Source organism: Mustela lutreola, chromosome 10, assembly GCF_030435805.1.
Source record: "Mustela lutreola isolate mMusLut2 chromosome 10, mMusLut2.pri, whole genome shotgun sequence".
Classification (NCBI taxonomy): domain Eukaryota; kingdom Metazoa; phylum Chordata; class Mammalia; order Carnivora; family Mustelidae; genus Mustela; species Mustela lutreola.
Genome location: NC_081299.1, coordinates 55,776,640 through 55,796,709, shown reverse-complemented (window position 1 = coordinate 55,796,709; position 20,070 = coordinate 55,776,640).

The window sequence follows — 20,070 nt, the reverse complement described above, 5'->3', positions numbered from 1 at the left end:
CCTTCTTTTATTGATAAGGGTCTAAAGTTGTCTCCAGGAATTAACCTTCATCATTCCTGGTAGAGAGGGGAGGAGTGGCATCTTTATAAATTTATGTCCTGTTTTTAGGCAACTGGGGGGAAGGCAGAGAACTTTTCTTCCATCTGCTGCTTCTTGGTTGCCTTCAGAAATAATAATGAATAACCCTTATGCTGAAGTGGCATATTTGGGGCAGCATATTCTGTTATCCTTCATCTGCTGGCTGTGTGTCCTGCAGCAGTAACTCTACTTCTCTGAGTCTTCATTTCCTCAGTACGAAGTCTCCAGAATCCTTCCCAGAGATAAATGGTATTGGGGAATACTTGAATTTACTTATCTTTTACAAAGCTACTTGAAATATGACAGGCATGATTAGAGAAAGATAAAAAGAGGTAGACAGAAACTTTCTGGGAGATTCTGAAGGAGACTTCTGAGGACTTTGAAGAACTTTGAAAGTGACAGCATTGTTATTATAATGTCTTCATTTTCCCGCAAACACTTATGGCTCTCTCCTTCCTAGCTGTAAGAGTGTCGTTAGAGTATCCTCATGCCCATCATTGGTAATTAGTGTCATTTTTGCACTTACGACAAGTCTAGAGATAGAGAATTTCATGATATAATTAGGTAAGAGAAAGAAAAGGATCTTGGGTAAAGGAGACTTGTGTTTATGTGAAGAAGGACATGGCCAGTGATAAAGCGAATTGGTTTGTAAGCAGTGAATGGCAGGAAAAAAATAGCCATAATGGTCCTCATGAGGAGGAAGAAAGGAGGTCATGGAATAAATGCTGGATGAGCCAGTTCTTCATGCCATGCACCCACTCCAGCCCCCAAATGGCACAATGCAGTGGCCCTGCTTAATACACTTCTCAGCTTTCTAATTAACATTCAATTCATTTTGAAAGAAAGCTTCAGGGAAGCATAAGATTATCTTCATCTTTAAAAAACCTAAATAGCAAGATGCCTAGTAAATAAATCTTACAAGATTTTCAGTGTCTTAGATTTTAGCTTCAAGTAAGTCAAAAGTCAAAGAGAGCTGCTAAAGTTGTTTCCACTTAGACATATTTCCTATTTCATTTAATCCACACAGGTGTGAACTATTTTCCTGGTTTAAGATTTCTCTGGATTGACATCTCCCAAAGTATGTTTCATGAAACACAAATAAAAGGGTTATTGGATGAAAGGGCTCTGAAGGTAAACCAGTCTGGGAAACACTAGGTAGAATAGTTTTCTTTCTTCTTCTTCTTCTTCTTCTTCTTCTTCTTCTTTTTTTTTTTTGAAGATTTTAATAACTTATTTGAGAGAGAGAGCACAAGCAGGAGGAGGGTCAGAGGGAGAGGGAAAAGCAGACTCCCGAGCTGAGCAGGGAGCCGGACACGGGGCTCGATTCCAGGACCCCGAGATCATGACCTGAACCAAAGGCAGACACTTAATCACCTGAGCCACACAGGTGCTCCAGAATCAGCTTCTTTCTTGCAAATTCTGGGAGACATAAATGCACTAAAGAGGAATGCGGAGCTCTAAGAGAAGGAATAGTGTGTATTAGATCAAAAGAACACTGTTTTCAGGAAGGACATCACAGGCCTGGTCTTCTGTTAAAAATTTTTGAGAAATCTTCCAGATGATTCTTGGATCTTGTTCAGGATCAACCTGTCAATACATATATCAGTGGGGGATATAATATATGACATTAAGCAGAATTGGTAATGGGGGGGGGGCAGGGCACACTGTATGCACCTTAGGGGAGAAGTCAGCTTGAATTTCACAATATTCCGTGGCACTGACCTTCAAAAAATAGGAGTAAGGCCAGACATTCAGCTCCATGAGGGCAAGAGCAGATCTTACTCTTCAGTGTATTCAAGAAGAGCTTTTTGAAATAAATTTAATGCTCAGGGGTTTACACACAGAGCTGACTTCGCATAGGTATATATAGGTTTATATTTGTGAGCAACTGCATTCACTTAATTCATCATGAACGTGTTGTCGTAGTAGATCTCTAGCTCTGCATACATGAAAACCTTTTTATCAGCAGCACAGAATATAGTAGTTCTTCATTCTAGTTTCCTCTGAAAAGCAGTAACACAGTGATCGGGAGAAAATCATCCCTGCTGCTGAGGCTGAGAGCCACTTAGGGGTGACCTTTCCTTTTCCTCAGGAAAATTGTTATCCTCTTAGCTATACCTGCCCTAAACCTCCCCAGCTACCACAAAAACAGAGTGGCAACAAATGTCATCCTTGCACCTGACTGTTGCGGAGTAGAGCAGAGGAGCTCCAGAAAGGAAAAAAGAAAAGTGCTTTTACTTATCTCTTTTGGAAGAAACACTAGGAAGCCATGACCTGCTGTGGGTCAAAATTATTTTGCTTCTGTATTTGACATAATGTCCACATTCTAAGGAGAAAAGGAGCGACAACCCCCCTACCCCCGCAGAGAGAGGTCCAAGCTATGCCAGGATTTTCCTGATTCTCTCTTACTGTATGCCAGCAACCAAGCCCGGCATGTTAAGTGTTTTGTAGGGCTACTTTTCTTTTCTAAAATGTCCATGCTATTAGAGTCTAAAGGAAAAATCCAAGCTCGGGGGAGCATTTGAAGGGAAGCTTAGTCATAAGGACACGTGTATTGATTTTTACCTGCCATTCGCGGAGCTCTGCAAAGACCTGGAACTTTAAAAGAAGTAGAGCCTGTGTTTATTATATCCATCTTTGGACTAAGATCTCTATTAATGGGGCTGAGCTAGTTGGGGAAGGGATGTTTATTTGAAACAGAGAGAGAACACAAGCAGCAGAGAGGAGCAAAAGGAGATGGAGAAGAAGTGTCCTTACTGAGCAGGGAGCCTGATACAGGGCTCTATCCCAGGACCGTGGGATCATGACCCACGCTGAAGTCAGATGCTTAAACAACTGAGCCACCCTGGCACCCCCTGTTTTAACTTTCTTACTGAGAATAAATTTAAATATAGCCCAAAGTAAGATAATTTCATAATTGTCAAGGCTGTCACATTGTTTCATCTTTCCCTACTCTGTTCTCTTGCAAATTAGGAGCAGACACCATGTCATTTCATGCCTCTTTGAGGATATATTTTCTAAAAAAAATATTGTTATCTCATCCAAAGTGCGACATCATTACACTCAGCAGGTTATCATATTTGAAATATAGGGTGTTCCCAAATTCCTGAATTATCATTTTTATGGTTGTTTTATTTGAATTAGGAATAAAAAAAGAGCCACACATTTCACTGGCTGTGTCTCCTAAGTGCCTTTCATTCTAGAGCAGTACCCTCTCCCCTATTGTTTCATATTATTGACATGTTGAAAAAGTTACTTTTTTTTAAGGTTTTATTTATTTTTTTTGACAGAGAGACTCTCTTGCTGTGTCTCTCTCTGTCAAAGTTATGTTACTCTGAAGAAGAAACCTATTTCTAAGATGATTCCCTTTCTTTTCTAGCATCTCCTCTCCACCCAGGAAAAGGGCAACTTTAATATCCAGAGAAGAGACCATGAGGTAACAATATTATTTCAGTCCTTCTTCAGAAGAATGGAATTTTGAAGTCAGGTCTATGATTACCCAGTCTGAAGCCCATATATCCCAGTCACTCTCAGAGTTAGATGTGGCCATCTGTGCACAGTGACCGTGAACTTTGCAAGTTCCAGAGGGTAGCCTTCAAGGAGAGAAACATCCTCTCTCCTTTCTCATTCTTATTCCCCATGGCCTGAACTGCAGACATGGAGTGAGCCTTCTTGGACCACTCCAGCAGAACTAAGAATACCCAGACTGGCAGAGCCATTGAACAGAAGGTATCAGGATCCCTGCAGATTTAGTGGAGCAGAGCTGCCATTTCAGCTTAGACTTTGACATGAGAGATAAAGGTCTACCTTGCTTAAGCCACTGTCACTTTGGGACTTTGTCACATGCAGTTACATATACATGGTTATCAATTTAATTTGCTTCTTTCATATGTCTTCAACCAAATTTTCTGTTCCTGGATCTCTGGGGAGGTATTTCCTTTCACTAATTCTCAGTTTCCTCCAGTATTAAAAGGAATGATACCAACACCAGTCTCACAGTGTTCTAAGAATTAATGCATGCATACATCTAGTCAACAGATATGTATTGAGTGCTGTGTGGCAGATAATACACTGCTCACTGACAGGGCATTTAGTGTTGAATAAGATGCTCTTCCTGCCCTGCGGGGGAAGGGGAAGGTGACCATCTATGAAGAGAGGCAACAAGTATCATACCTTAAAGTGTGATAATTTATCATAGGAATAAGCAGGCACAGTGTGCTACAGAAACATATGGGCAGGGCATCCAGCTCTGTCAGCATGGAGCATCAAGGAAGAATTCCAAACACGGAGTATGTGAGGCTGGAGGTGGGGGAGGTGGGGCGCAGAATTATGTCAAAGGAGCTGATGCACCATCAAGAACTCCTACATTGGGAGCTCGTATACTGTTAGGAGCTACGCAAACTGCTGTTGTCTTTCTTACTTATGCACTTGAAAACGTCTATTGATGTCCTCCTTTGTCCCAGGCATTGTGCTCAATGCTACACATATAGTGATGACTAAAATATGGTCTGCATTCTGCTTGGGGAAAATACACAGTCTGGTGAGGGACAAAAATATTAATGAGTTAATTATAAAATGCAGTGAGAAATACTTTAATAGGATCCTGAATGCAGCAGTAGAAAGAGCACAGATAAAAATAATAATAATTAACATTTACTGAACTCTCATCATGAGCTCAGCACTTGTGCTGAACATGTTATACACATATCTGATTTTAAATGTTAGTGACAATAACACAGGGTTGGAGCCAGACACTCTTCAAAATGTGTTGCGTGTATTCATTTATTCTTCACAATAGTAGCCAAAGAGGTAAGTCATATTATTATCCCCATTTCTCACGTGAGAAAACTGAGGCACAGAGTGGTTAAATAACTTGCCCTGAGTCATGTAACTGGGGGGGTGGCACAACCAGGATGAACTTGGGCTGCCACTCTGCCCTCTCAGCTGCTCTGCTGACACTGCCCCTGCAGAGCATCTAATTACATGTGGGACAAGGGAAGGCTTGTAGGGAAATGAAAGTTGATGTGGACCTGAGCTAAAGCAGAACAGGAAGAGAGGCGCAATGGTAGCCATTGGAGGGCACCCTGACAGGATTTGGGGGCTTATGAGGTATTGGTGAGGGGAGGAGCCAGGGAGCTGAAGAAAGACCTTACATGGCTTTTATCTATGAGAAGGGAGAGTGGCAATGCCGTCCATCAGGAATATGAGAAGATAGATGTAGAAATGGAGAGATAGCCTTGTTTTGATTGTGTTCCTTTGGAAAGGTATGATGGATATCCAAGTGCAGATTAAGAGCTGGAGCTCAGGGAAGAAGACAAGACCAGAAGCAGAGATTGTGCAATCATCTGCATGGTGTGGCTGGTCCTAGAAGCCTTAGATGAGATCACAGATGGAGCGTATGTGTGTGGCAAGGATATGAGAGAACTAAAAATGGAGCCGCAGCGGCCCTAACATTTAAAGGTGGACTGAGTTTATAAGATAATAAAAGAGTTGGTACCAGGTGTAAAGTTTGCCCCTTCATGTTGCCATGAGCAAGGGAAATAAATTCCAGAGCTTTACCGCCACTTAAACTGTGCGGTAACAAGAGGAGGGGAAGACCAAGAAAATCACAGATGTGTTGACCCTAACATAGGGCACCACATCACACTAGTATTTCACTTTCTGCAGACTTCTCTGTAAGTGCTCCTTCAACAGTACAGATTATTGTTAGCTACGAAGTGAGAATAGCTATCACAAAGGACAGTTGTGAAAGCTGAACCTAGAAGAACATTTGTTGCATATTCCACATTCCTTAAGCAGATGTGGCATGAAGATAGACGGTAAAATTTTCTTTAGCATTTATCTGACAATCTGGGAATGGAGTCAAAGAAAGCAGATGGTTGGGTATCTCCAGAATTGGAGGAGGTAGGGTAAAGAGAATGGCTTACAAAGAATAGATGACGAAAATAGATTTTCCTTGACCATTAGGTCCAAACTGGGTAGGGAAGAAGATGAATCCAGGTGAATATTGACATCTTGGATCTTCCCATTTTATGAAGAGGCTGAGTCCTCGGTGAGGATAAACATATAAGATCATAGAGGGTGGGATGCCTGGGTGGCTCAGTTGGTTGGACGACTGCCCATGATCCCGGAGTCCCAGGATCGAGTCCCACATCGGGCTCCCAGCTCCACGGGGAGTCTGCTTCTCTCTCTGACCTTCTCCTTGCTCATGTTCTCTCTCACTGTCTCTCTCTCAAATAAATAAATAAAATCTTTAAAACAAACAAACAAACAAAAAACCATAGAGGGTAAGGTCTTGTGATCAGAGACAAAGATTCCCGTAATTTAAGATGTCAGAAGTTAATGTGGTTTCAAATACTGCCAAGTATTAAAGTGAAGGATTGTAATGCAATAGAAGTGAATTCTACTGTCAGAATACTTAAAATTAATAGTTAACATTTTGTTTTGGTCTTTGTTTACCAGATTCCAGGTATATTGGTTTGCTAAGTCTTCTATAACAAAGTAGCCCACTGGAAGGCTTAAAAAAACAGGAATTAATTTTCTCACAGTTCTGGAGCCTAGAAGTCCAAGCGCAAGTTATAGGCTGGCTCCATCTCTTTGGTGGCCTCTGTTTGGCATATAGATCATTGTCTTCTCCCTGTGTCTTTACATGGTCTTCCTTCTGTACCTCTGTGTCCTAATTTCTTTTTATGAGAGATTGGACTAGGTCCCATCCTAATCTTGATTATTTCTCTACCTCTCATAGCAAACCCAGCATAGGCAAGCAAGGCATACTTTCTTATCTAGACAAAGGAAATACTAATAATTTCCTTACAGGGTCTCTTGACTATTTAAACAGAGGTGAGGGATGGTACATAAGAACACTTGGAAATGTTTGATTACACTGCCCTGTTCTGTGTCACTACTCACACGTATTTGGTATCCACTCCTTTTAGATCCTCAAAGAACTGACCTTCTCCCACCCACTTGATGTTAGAAGGAGCCATATAACTTGCTTTAGCCAACAGAATATGACTGAAGACTCTCAAGCTACATACCCTGCAGTAGTGATTGTGGAATCAAGTCTTGACATTAAGTGTCACAAACACAAAATGCCTGAAACTCAGAGCCTACACCTGGAGGATGACTGCACTGAAAAGCAGCCCCAACCCAAAGCAGAATGGTTATTAAAAAAAAAAAAAAAAAAAAGGAAAAAACTCTTATTTAAAGCCACTAAAATTCTGAAAGTTGAGTTCATAGACTTAAGCCTACAGGGATGAACCTTTAAAGGTTGGAGAGGTTGCCTCGAGGGGGCTTTGGTGCTAGCCTGCTTTAGAGCTCTAAGCTTTCAGAATAAATCTATATAGTGGCAGTTTTATAGTGATGTAACTGTTCTTGATTCTTATTATGCTCAAGGCACTTTGGAGTCTGTACATATAGATGTTGTTCAGGCTGGTTTCTGAAGTGTAAAGCAGTGTAAAAAACACAGTAGGTGCTTAAAAATTTGCTGAATTAGTAAATTTCTATTTTCTGTTAGGAAAGGATTTAAGCTTTAAGTGGAAGGAAATGAATCTAGTGAAGTAATTGATAGAAATTAATGTTAAGTGAGTAAGGTAACTCACTTTACATAGACGTTCATTTGCTCTTCCAACCTTGCCATTTAGTACTGATCGTCATTCAGTGTATTGAATGCTTGTTGTGAATATATCTGCTTCAGTCTTTCATGGTTTTCTCAGGTGTGTTGTAGCTGTTATTATGGAAGAAGGTGTGCAAACAAAGGATAACAGGTGTCACCAGAGGGCAGAGTAGAATCTTTTGTATTGAGAAACATACTCTAAATTCACGAAAGTATGTATGTCTGTTTGTCTGATTTAAAGAGTAATTAGGAAACACACAAGCCATGTACCCCTCCAGAGTTTCACAGAAATGCCAGTACCTCTCAAGGCCTTCCATGTACCCTACCCTTCTCCTCACAGCGATGGTCACTCTCCTGAACTTTGTGTTAATCATTCTCTTTTGTCTTAAAGGTAGAGACAGTATCCCTAAAGAACATATATTTTGCCTACTTTTGGACTTTATATCATACTTCCTATTATACTATATGTATTCTGAGCCATTTTATTTTGCTTCATATGTTTTGGAGAATTTGTCTATACTGATGAAGATAACTGTCATTCTGTCACTTTCATTACCAAAAAGTATATTTTATGACTTTACAGGAAGAATTTATCCACTTAATGTTTGATGGATTTGGGTGGGGTTTTTTTTGTTTGTTTCTGTAATGAACAGTTGAGCTACAGGTATTCTTGTGTACATGCCAGTTTTTTTCTGGGGATTATTTTAGTTAGGCTTGGTTTCAGCCATGAGTGATAGAAACTCAAAATAACAGTGGGATAAACCAGATAGAAATGTATTTACGTGAAGTCTGGATGGATGTGATGCATGGCTAATGGAACTATGCTACTCCCCTAAGTCCCCAGAGAACCAGCCTTCTTCCAGCTCATGGTGCCACCATTTTTAGAATGTGGCTCTTATCCTCACAATCCAAGATAATGGCATCCTGTATTTAAGGCAGTGAGATGAAGGAAGAATAAAAAGGGAGGACAAAGTGTACATATCACTTGTCTACTAAGGAAGGTTCCTGGGAAATGTTACACAGTATTTCTACTTATATATCATTGGCCAGAAATTATTTAGCCACACCTGGCTACAATGGAGGGTGAGAAATTAAGTCTTTATTCTAGGCAGTCATATGACCAGCTAGAAATTCTATTTCCATGGAGGAAGGAGAGAATGGATATTGGGAAAGAACTGGAAGACTCCAACATAGGTGTGTGCCTAGGACTAAAATTGCCAGGTGGCAGAGTAGGCATACATTCATTTATAGAAGGCATTGCCAAAGCATTCTCCTAAGCATTTGTACCAGAAGGTAGAATTTAGATTTTTTATCCAGTAGACAGTATACGTGGAACACCTGTTATGCTCCAGCATTTTTCTAAGAGCTGGGCTGTATCAGGGAGCTTACATTCTAGTGAGACAACCAATAAGTAGGTAAATATATCAATGCTCTAATTTTGGGAGCAGTGCAAGCATAGCAGATAGAGGTTCTAGGTTGTAGCAGTGCTAGGTTTTAAAGAAGGTCACGGAAGGCACACTCACCAGAGGCCTGATGAGAGAAAGCTGAAAGGTGGACTAAATTCAAATCTTTCTGTGTCTTGCATTGGCTCATAAGAACAAACTTGCCTTTTCTAACAAGTGGCCTTCTTGTTTAGCCCATCAAAAGAACTGAATGTGATGTTACTGATAATATAATCAAATAATGATTATCTGGGGAGGACCTCTTGCCTGGAATGCAAGAGAGCTATCTAGAAATTTGGAGGCCAGTCTTTGATTTACAGTATGTTCATCAGAACATCGCATGCACAGAGCATTGTGCCCATTGAAGTGGTATTAGAATGCATGGAACAAGAGTAAAGATGGTAGCTTGCAGGCACAATGACTGTGCAGTTACACTGCCATTAAGGCAAGTACAAAGGGCAGATCCCTGCCCCCAAATGTGCAAGGCTGCAGGGCACGATCTAGGAAACAAGCCCCAAGTGCAGGTGTTTACATTTAATCTTCCCAAAATATGCTGAGAGGGCTTCTTGAAATATAGCAGCCAGACTGAGGGCTTTTTCTTCGCTACTTCTGTTACCACCAGTCTAGCTCCCATTACCCAGGAAAATTATATACAAACCAACACAACTTGAACATGATATAGACACTATTCTCTCTCTCTCTCTCTCTTAAATCAATGCGGTGTGGTTTAAATGGTATTATAGGAGCACACTGTAGCATAGCAAATTCTACTTATACACTCATTGTATTTTCCACCCTTGACTATCCAATCCTCGAATGCAAAACCTTAAAGGATGTAACTTCACATCCCCATCTCCCAATTCCTATCACCCTATTTGATCACTGATTGCTGACTATACTTTTGCCTAGAGGGTTGAGAAAGAGCAGGATGCTAATCTCCACACCTGGCTTGAATTTGGAGCCATGCCCTAATTAGGCTTCAGCTTCAGGCAGCTGAGTGAACTAACCACAAACAGCAGGGCAGCTGAAACAAAGAAAGCAGCCACTATTTGATAAGCAAACACCAAAAGTGAGTGTGCAAAGCATCCTCCATGTGCACATCAAAGCAGAACCTCTAGGGTGCCTGTCTCTGAGAAGCAAACAGTCTATCTGGGCATTACATCTATCTAGAACTCTTAACATTATAAAGCAAAACAGGAGATGAAGTAAGCGCTGTGCGGCTGGGACCATCTATTATGTTGAACCAGACAGGGCTCCTTTTCTCTACACTCTACAGCTCGGAAGCAATCTTGGCCTACAGTTATATTACAAAATCTCATCACCCTAAAATAACCTGAAGAAATGAAGCCAAGAGACAGAGTAAGATGTTTGGTAAGCCCCTTCCCCAGGCTGCCAAATTTCTGATCTTAAAATGCCCTTACATTCAGTTAGGACATACAGGTCTGAAGTTTATTCCTAACTCTCAGCTTCTCTGAGTTTATCAGACCGTCACATTGTCAGGGACATATCCTCCACTGAATGCTGTTACTGAAACCCAGGGGTGCAGGGTATCCATGGATATGAGGAGAAAGGGAGACTTTCTTAGCCTATTGTGTCTTCTGTGTCCTGCATTTGCCCCCCATCTCTCTATACCCAGAATATCATTTACCACCCCACCAAAAAAGAGCTATCTCTTTTGGAGGCCTTCACAGTTCACCAATCCACAGATCATTTCCTGCCAATCCATGCCCCCAAAACCCCTGCCCTTGTAGCAGCCAATCAGTAATGCATCTGATAAAATTAGGCATTTAACAATTATGCATTAAGTTGGAGTAACAGGCACTGGGCTTTTTGAAAGTCCTTCTGCAGCTACAGGATTCCTGAGACATTATTTAATAATTCCAACTGGGGAGCTGGGGGAAGCTCCCAAGAGAAGGTAGCATTTGAGCCTGAGGGATGAAGTTGGTCCTGATGGGGAAAAAACCAAGGTCATAGCATCCAGGTTGATGAAACTGCATGAGCAAAGGCGTGTTCAGGGAACCGTGAACAAGATTGCATGAGGTTGATGGGAGATAAAACTGGAAGAATGGGCTCATGTTAGGTCATGGAGACTCTTGAATGCCAGCTGAAGAATTTGAATTTGACTCAGTAGACAACTGAGAGCCCTTGAAAACTTTTGTGGAGAGTTCACTTGTTCTTTAGAAAGTAGGAGAGGCCAACTTGGAGGCCAGTATAAGGCTATTGCAGAACTCCAGGTGAAACATAATGAGCACTTACATTTTTTAAAAGATTTTATTTATTTATTTGAGAAAGAGGGCTTAACTGACTGAGCCACCGAGGCACCCCCCATAATGGGCACTTTTCACAGAAAGGAGGAGTGGAATTTAAATGGAGAGGACAAAATTAGCAAGTCACTGGGAAGGTAAGACTTGGCTGCTGACTTTCTGATTACTAAAGTGAGATGGTTTATATAACCCAAGGATAGCTAGTTATGGGTCTGCCCACATTTTTATGCAGGGACAGAGGACGAATAATGAATGAATGAATGAATGAGGCATTGGGAGACACAAAACCTGATTAAATTCCATGAGTCATGCACTTCAACATACTGGTTACTTTGGGGTCTTTCTTATATTCACTAGGAAACATAGTGTTATTCTCAAGGGCAAGTGAATAAGTGGGAACAGCTTCATATTTATTCATTCATCAAGTACTTATTGACCACTTACTACATGCTAAGTGCTCTGTACATAAGGTGTATATCATCTGGGGTGATGCAGGGAGTCTACATACGGGGCAATTCCAATGGAAGGGGCAGTAGTTACAGTAAAGGTAAGCACAGGGCACACATAGAACACCGAGGAGGCAGCTAAATGAATCCTGAAATGATAAAGAAGTATTGGCCAGAAATATAGGAGGGCTGTAAAGGGAAGGATACTCCAAGTCAAGGAGAGCAGTGAGCAACTGTCAGAGACTGCAGGGAAAAGATGGCATGTTGGAATAGCATTCTGAGTTCTAGAGGAGAACCCCTGCTCTGAATTATCTCCTCTCATGGTAAGCTGCTGGAGTTTCCCTATGGAACAAGAGAGGAAAGGAGGCCTGAAAACCTGCTTTGCTTTCCCATTCCTTTACCTGCCTGCAGCTGGATGACTCTTTGTCCAGAGATCCAGAGATCATGTGGGGACAGTCCCAGGGAGGGTCATCTTCCTCCTCCTTTGTGGGACCATCAAACAAACCAAAGTGGAAGGAGGCTGATCCCATACCCACCAGCCATGCAGAGGAGCCAGAGACTAGAAGGAAAGAGGAGAAAGAGGAGAAAGAAAGGAACAGCACAAGGGTGCCATGAGGCAGGCATTTCAGCTTGGTCTGAAATATCTAAAATTCAGGGCCAATCAAGAGATGATTCTAGAATCTATACCTACTTCTCCTGATTCTTCTTCCTGGATGATATAACCAGAAATTAAGCTTGCACATAAAAGTTTAGCTCAATTCAACAAAGGTATATTAGCCAGGCCCTGAGGGGATACAGTCAGGTTAGGGAGAATCCAGCCTTCCAGAAACAAGCCTGGAAGGATGTAACTGTTGTCAGAGAGGAGTAGACAAAGCGCAAGGGAGCAATAGGTATTGTGAGACATATGATCCCAATAGATTTTTCAGGGAAGTCTGCAGAGCAGAAAGATGCTGGAGCTCATCCTGGAAGGATAAGAATCTCAATTAGCTTTAAAAAAGAAAAAAGAAAAAAAAAGAAATGAAGAACATTCTGGGAAGAGAGATTAAGTGAAGTGAATAAAGGCCCAGCGACCACATTGAGATACCACCTTACACCAGACAGAATGGCCAAAATTAGCAAGACAGGAAACAACATGTGTTGGAGAGCATGTGGAGAAAGGGGAACCCTCTTACACTGTTGGTGGGAATACAAGTTGGTGCAGCCTCTTTGGAGAACAGTGTGGAGATTCCTCAAGAAATTAAAAATAGAACTTCCCTATGACCCTGCCATTGCACTCCTGGGTATTTACCCCAAAGATACAGATGTCGTGAAAAGAAGGGCCATCTGTACCCCAATGTTTATAGCAGCAATGGCCACGGTCACCAAACTGTGGAAAGAACCAAGATGCCCTTCAACGGATGAATTGGTAAGGAAGATGTGGTCCATATACACGATGGAGTATTATGCCTCCATCAGAAAAGACGAATACCCAACTTTTGTAGCAACATGGACGGGACTGGAAGAGATTATGCTGAGTGAAATAAGTCAAGCAGAGAGAGTCAATTATCATATGGTTTCACTTATTTGTGGAGCATAACAAATAGCATGGAGGACATGGGGAGTTAGAGAGGAGAAGGGAGTTGGGGGAAATTAGAAGGGGAGGTGGACCATGAGAGACTGTGGACTCTGAAAAACAATCTGAGGGGTTTGAAGTGTCAGGGGGGTGGGAGATTGGGGTACCAGGTGATGGGCATTATAGAGGGCACGGATTGCATAGAGCACTGGGTGTGGTGCAAAAATAATGAATACCGTTATGCTAGAAATAAATAAATAAATAAATAGAAACAAAAACCTCAACTAAATAAATAAATAAGGCCCAGAGATATGGAGTTGATGCTGGTGATGGGGCACTGAGTAAGGCATGGCGGATGTGCTTTAGGGGAGGACAGGGTATGAGAGAAAAGAGGATGATAGGGAATGGAGCAGGAAATGTTGATTATGGCAAGACTGGGAAGGCACTGTGTACGCTATGCCTAGTCTTTTTGACATCAGGTGAAAGGTAATGGGAAGCCAGTGAAGAACTTTGTGCAGAGAAGTAAAGTGTTCGTTTACATATCTTTCAACAAACTTTACCGAGGCCAAGTATTTACAAAGACAGAAAGACCCTAGACCCTTTTTTGGGTTCTCAGAGTATAAATGACAAGATGTTTTGGAGGGACACTAGGGCAGCAGTGAGACACTGAGAGAGTGCAGCAAGGGAGCAGGTTTGGAGGCAGCCAATGGTGATCACCCAAACCAGGAGGACAGAGATACCAACGGAAGGAAGCTAAAGGGAGGTGGGAGATCCTGAGCTGGCCAGATCCCTGATACTCAGTAGTCCTTAAGAGGGAGGTGGGGATGGAATGGAAAGAAGAGGCTGTGGGAGTTCCCCAAAGGGAATTTCTCAGTACGTGTGAATGGAAATGAAAGGATCACTTTATTCTCTTTTACATTTACCCAGCGAAGCTAATTTAAAAAAAAAAAAAAAAAAAGGTAAGTTGAATCCCAGAGCAGGCATCCACATATAGTCAGTATGGCTCCCCAACCCAGGGGATACCATTGATGAAGTTCCAGAATCTAGGTGAGGTTCGGTGGGTGAGGTCTGGAGCCGATGACCAAGAAAGAATTCTTGAGACATCTTTGGTGCAAAATGGTGGTTTATTAAAGCACAGGGACAGGACCCATGGGCAGAAAGAGCTGCTGCCCGGGGTTGTGAGGGATGACAGGTTATGTACCCTGCGGTTGGGGGAAGGTGAGGGAAAAGGGGGGTTTCAACGGAGCTTTCATATGCTAAAGAGGGCCTAAAAGGTGCGGGGATACCTGAGGTCTTGCGACTTGATCACTGTTGTCTTTTGGCAAGCCATTAACATCAAGATAGTTGGGAGATTCCTGGTGGGATGTCACAATCCTGCTATCAAGCGTCTTTGTTAATAAGATTTAGGTATAAAAGAAACTTAACTTTATTTACATTCCCTTAAACCTCAGCCTCCTTCAGTTTTAAGGAGGGGAGGGTGAGGTTAGGATTTGAGGAACTGATTTGTTTACATCTGGAAATTGTGCTATTGTTAAAATAGCTTCTTTGTTGTAAATCCCTAGGACTTTGGTAAACCAAGGGAGACTCCTGTCTTGCAGGATTGGGATCTCTGCAAGTTAACTATTTGCTTTTTTCCTTTAGGACAGCCAGGGGTGCCTGAGGAATGTCACACATGTTACCGAGGGGAGCGGGTGGAGAGGGGGTGCAAGGTGCCAGCTTTTGCTTTCTCCTCAGCCAGCCTCCTGCTCCCTCATCACCATTGTTTTATTAATCTGTCTGAACAGCTCTGGGTCTGAATCTTCGTGCACATGTGTGTACACACACGTCTGCATGTGCAATATGCACACACAAAATAAAAATCTACCCAATCTGCTACTTGCTTTCTCTTACTAACCACTCTTAAGTGGTCAGCGGCAGACATTCATTCTGTACTCCCCAAGGCTTGGGTTGAAGAAATGACCAACTCAGGATTACCAACACTGTGGTATGTCACTGTGCAGCCATGATAAGGATTTACCCAGTGAAGGCTGAAGAATAGAGAACACCAGCAAATCAGGAGAAGATTAACAATTGAAGTAACAATTGAAGATAAAAGAAGTAACAATTGAAAACATTTTTTTTTTCTGAAATTGGTATTCCATGATTCAAAAAAAGCATCTGGATACTATCAAGAAATTGAAAAAACAGTTCAGAAAATGGGAGAAAATATTTATAAATCACATATCTAGTTAAGGATTTAGTATCAAGATGGGGCACCTGGGTGCCTCAGTGGGTTAAGCCTCTGCCTTCGGCTCAGGTCATGATCTCAAGGTCCCAGGATCTAGCCCTGCATCAGGGTCCCTGCTCAGCAGGGAGCCTGCTTCCCTTCCTCTCTTGCTGCCTGCCTCTCTGCCTACTTGTGATCTCTGTCAAATAAATAAATAAACTCTTAAAAAAAAGAATTTAGTATAAAGAATATATCAATAACTCTTGTAACTCAGTAATACAATGACAATCCAATTAAAAACTGAACAAAGTATCTGAATAGACATATCTCCAAAGAAGAAAAATAAATGATTGATAAGTATGTAAAACATACTGAATATCATTAGTCATTAGAGGATACAAATCAAAGTCACAGTGAAATACTATTTCACACTCACTACAAATGGCTGTAATCAGAAACATGAACAATGACAAATGTTGGAGGGGAAGTGGGAGAAGCAAGACCCCTCAGGCATTGCTGCTAGGATTATAAAATGGTGCAGCCACTTGGGGAAAGCAGTTTGGTGGTGCCTTGAAAACCTAAACAGAGTTACCACATGACCTAGCAATTCCAATTCTAGGCCTATAGCAAGAGAACTGAAAACACTGATTCTCATAAAAACTTGTACATGACTAGTTCATAGCAGTATCGTTCATAATAGCCAAAAAGCAGAAACAGCTTGCATATTCATCACTGTTGAATGGGCAAACAAAATATGGTGATTCCCTTCAATGGACTATTACTCAGCTACAAAAAGGAACATGGTACTAATGCATGCTACAACAAGGATAAACCTTGCAAACATTATGCTAAGTAAAATAAACCAGACACATGTTTTATATATATATATATATACACATGCACGTATGTAATATGATGCCATTTATATGAAATGTCAAAAATAAGTAAATCCATAAAGGTAGACATTGGATAGTTGGCTGCCAGTGGTGAGAAGGAGTGGGATGGAGAGTAATTGCTAGTGTATTTGCGATTTCCTTTTGGTAATGAAGATGTTCTGGATGTATGTGGTGGTGGTGACTGTACAACCTTGGGAAGACACTTAAATCACTGAACTGTATCCTTTAAAAGAGTGAATTTTATGCTATGTGAATTGCATCTCCATTTAAAAACATCAATTGACTTCTTGGTCTAGTAACTTAGGTGTTCTTGTGAGGGTAATATGTCTTTTTCACTTGCTGCTTTTAATATGCAGTCTGATGTACTTAGGAGGGTACATCTCTTAACTTAACCTGCTTGGAATTTATTGGTCTTTTGCAGTTTGCGGATTGGAGTCTTTCATCAATTCTGGAGCCATTATTCTTCAAAAATTGCCTCTCCTTCATAATATCCCTTTTCTGCTCTTGGGACTCCAATTAGTCTCATCAGATCTTTTTACTCTTTTTCCCCATACCTATTAACTTCTTTTTCATATTTTCATCTCTCTGTCTCCCTTTGCTGATTACTAGGTTTTTTTTTCAGATTTATTTTTCAGTTCTTTCTTGAGCTATGCCTAACCAACTATTAAATCATCAGTTGTCTAATTTATTATTATCATCCAGGTAATGGTAATTTTGTCTAAATGAGGCCATATTGTGCTTTTGAATGCTCAAGTGGGCATTCCCCCTCCCCCCGAGTAAGCAACTGAGCTTGAAATAGGCAGTTTGCCCATCTGTCTCCTGTTGAGAAACAGGTGAATGTTTTCATGTTTGCACTTGAGCGAAAACTCACAGCCAAGTATGAGTAAATGGCAAACACTAGCTGAAGACAGTACTACCCAGGGGGAGATTTGCAAGTTTATCTCTCCTGGAGCTATCTGTCTGCATTTCAAAGGGTTGTAAATAGGTGGAGACCTTCTTCTCTTCCCAGAGAGGATTTGTTTACCTTAGAGAGCAAAGGTCTGTTTCCTTCTCCTGCAGAGGAGCAGGCGGCTGCTGTGTGCCAGTTTCTGCATATACGGGGGCTCCTAATTCCAGGGTTCCCCTCCTGAAGGACTCTTCTGTACATTAAGGGTGAACATCTGCTCTTATCACATTGCTGCTCAGAGGGAAAATGGAGCCTGGGGGACCCACACTGTTATTGCTGTAAGTAAATAATTGCTCTGATCCCTGATCCAGAAACCTGGTGTTTGCTGTTAAGATAAAATAACTAGAACTTCCCATCCCCTGCATGTGTAGGAGGTGAAAGGCTGGTTTATTTGATGGTCACTCTTACATTAAAGGTATAGACCTTTGAAGTTCCAGCTTTGTGCAGGGACTCTCCTATTATACTCAGCAGTTTGGGCTCTTTTGCCTTTTCCCCTGGTCCTGTGAGATTGTGAAAGGGGAACTCTAGGTCACCAGAATTGGTGTCTTTGCTCATGATGAAAAACACTTAACGGCTTAAATTTGTTTGGGTTCCTAATAATCTCTTTGTCTTTGTTAGTTAGTTGGAGTTTGTTTTCGTTTGTTGCTGTGTAATTGAAGCACCGTAAACTGTACATATTTGATCAATTGTAGCAGGATACATTCATTAAATCATACTTGTAAGTAAGATAATAAACATTTCCATCACCCCAAGTATCCTCTTACCTGGTCGCTACACACCCCTTCCTCCATCATCATCCCTGAGAAACTACTTTCTTTTTTCTTTTCTTTTCTTTTCTTTTCTTTCTTTCTTTTTTTTTTTTTTTGAAAGTTCTATTTATTTATTTGACAGAGAGAGAGAGAAAGAGTGAGTCAGAGAGCAGAAGCCTGGGGGAGCAGTATTGGGAGAGCAGGCTTCCTGACAAATAGGAAGCCCTAGGAGGGACTTGATCCCAGGACCATGGGGATCATGACCTGAGCCTATGGCAGATGCTTAAGTAACTGGGCCACCCAGGCTCCCCACAAAACTACTTTCTATCACTATACTACTAACCGACTTAATTCCTATCACTATAGATTCATTTGTAGTTTCTAGAACTTTACAGAAATGAAATCATGCAGTATGTACTCTTTATTGCCTGAACTTCTTTCACTCAGCATAATGGTGTTGAGATAAATCTATTTTTTGTGTGTATCGGTAGTTTGTTCCTCATTATTTACTTTGGTTTTGGACTCTAAGTATTTTCTACTCTCCAGTCCATGGTTGCGCTTAATTAAAAAAAAAAATTTTTTTTTTAATCCAGACATTTTCAATTTCTTTTTGCAGGAGGGTCAGTCATCTAGTTTGCATACTGCCGGAAACAGAAATTTCATCTTAGTGTCCTGCTGCAAGAGGACGTGTCTTCTGAGACCTCTTGGTAGGTGTTGGTGGGGAAGTGAATAGGTCATGCTTAATAGAGCTACTCCAGGGTCCCTACATCCCTAAGAATGTTATTTCTTTTGGTACATTGTACCAATGCATTTTGGCATCTCAGCTTCGTTTAGGTAGCAGAAAGTGTAGGGCTTTCTTTAGAGAGCTACAGGGCTGTTTGAGGCAGGCTTTAGCTTCCTCCCAAATTTCTATAAGCCCTTTATACTTTGATGTGGACAGTTGGTATTTTTCCAATATTATGGGAAGTGCCAGGCAAATTCACTTTGCCATGTACCCTTCCTCTTCCAGTTTGATTACATTTCATAATTTCCTCTCACATTGACACTCTAAATTACAATAATATGTAGGAGAAAGCTAAGGCACCATTTAAACAAAAAATCATCAGAAAGCACCGGCAGCTCCAGCGCAGTAGGGTGGATACACAGGGCATTGCTAGGAGATCACAGTCCTGGGGTTGAACTGATGCACTGTATCTGCACCACCTTGTGACCTATGTAAACAGGTAAAATGTAGTTAAAATGTAGCACTGTGGCAGCCCAGGGGTGAGAAAAGAATTCAAAGGGCATCTTTCATCAAACTGTCTTCTATTCTTTGTGTGTTTCACAGAACCTAGCCCAGCTTAGCTGATAGTAATTGCTTAAGAAAAAATTAAATTGGTGACCTATTCCTTCAAGCACTGGAGAAACCCTCCTTCTTTAGGGTTGAGGTATGGGCTTGTTTGCAGATATTTGTTAAATGTTTGCCAAATTCAATCCAGTTTAATTCCCTTGTTCTGTAAGAGTGGGTTAGTATAAAAATGGCCATCCTGAAGGCCAGGAAGCCATTTTACTGAGCGTCCCTAACTAGTCCACACTGCGCGCATAACTTGAGATAAGAGAAAGTAGCTAAAACTTGGAAAAACAACTTAATCATGTACCACCAGGGCGGTTAGGTGGTGGTGCCATAGGGACCAAATGTTAAAAACAAATAGTTAACTTGCAGAGATCACAATCCTGCAAGACAGGACTCTCCCTTGGTTTGCAAATGTCCTGGTGATTTACAACAGAAAGGGCTATCTCTTCAATGGCCCAATTTCCAGAGACAAATGGCTCAGTTCCTCAAGGCATAAGGTTGCACCGTAAAACTCTAGGAGGCTGAGGCAGAAGGAAATGTAAA